Raw genomic sequence first — 1,393 nt, 5'->3', positions numbered from 1 at the left:
ATTTTACTGCTCCAGAAAAACAAACACACACACAAAAGAAGACAGAAAAATATATTAATGAACATTTATGAACTTATAAAACTTCACAGAACTTTATTTAGCTTCCAAAACTGTCTGAAAACTAATACCCTCTTCTTAAAACAGCTGAAAACAGGGCAAAAATGTGAAATAGAATTCTTGTTCTAACCAGATTTGGCCCATTCTTTTTTCCACAGCTGGAATAATTTTAGAGAAGTGGTGCTGTATGTATCACCAGAAGTGAACTGAATTGTATTCCATCTAAAAATAAATGACCTAGTATCAGCCTGTGCTAGTTAAACACAGAAAGAGACTGACATCAAAAGGTATCCACGCAGAGATTACAATCTTGGGTTTATTCAAGTATTTAGCTGAAAAAATAATTCAATCATTAAAAAATGTTTAGAAATTGTAATTTAAATGAGTGCAACACTTTTTCTGATTGGAACTTCAGGGGATTTTATTTTAGCTTTTAATACATCTCTCTTCACAGTTTCCCCTTTAGAAACACAGAGAAGCTCAACAGTTTGAGCTCTTTTTCTGGGCAAAAAAATGTAGTCAATTTAGGGGCAGAAAAAAATCAAAGTGTATGTGCTTGGTAGGGAATTTGCCATTCAAAACTTGAACATTATTTCCAGCCCCAACACACTGGGACAGACATAAAAATCCACCACTGGTTCCTTTGCAAAGAGAATGCATTTATTACACTGCAGAATGCATTTATTACACTGTAAGTAACACTTTGGCTGTAGGGCCATGTTTACATGTACACTCTGATGTGACATATGTCTCCCCTATGTACCCCAAGCCCTCACACAGCTGGTTGGAAGGTGCATCTCAGTCCACAGAGGGTGGCACAGCTCCATCAGAGCATCAGAGCATCATGGAATGGGTCAGGTTGGAAGGGACCACAGGGCTCATCTGCTCTGACCTCCCTGCTCAGGCAGGGCCATCCCAGAGCACAGGGCACAGAGATGTGCCCAGACATTTCTGGAATATCTCCAGTGAGGGAGACTCCACAGCCTCTCTGCACAACCTGTTCCAGTGCTCGGTCACTGCACAGGACAGAAATTCTTCCTCATGTTCAGGTGGAGCTTCCTGGGCATCAGTTTCTGCCCTTTGCCTCTTGTTGTATTGGGGGGCATCACTGAGCAGAGCCTGATCCATCCTTTGACACCCGCCCTTTAGACACTTATACACACATATATAGGTGTACATAGGGTATATATGCTCTACACGTATATACAGTGCATATATAAATATATATCTAGTAGGGCTAGAGTGGAGCACGTCACCCCACCACGAAGCAGTGCCCGGCCTCACGCCGTGCCCGGCAGCACCGACCCTGTGCGGGGAGCGGCTGCTCGGCACCGCC

The sequence above is a fragment of the Geospiza fortis genome, unplaced genomic scaffold (assembly GCF_000277835.1).
Source record: "Geospiza fortis unplaced genomic scaffold, GeoFor_1.0 scaffold428, whole genome shotgun sequence".
NCBI classification, from domain to species: domain Eukaryota; kingdom Metazoa; phylum Chordata; class Aves; order Passeriformes; family Thraupidae; genus Geospiza; species Geospiza fortis.
Note: the sequence above shows the minus strand (reverse complement) of the source record.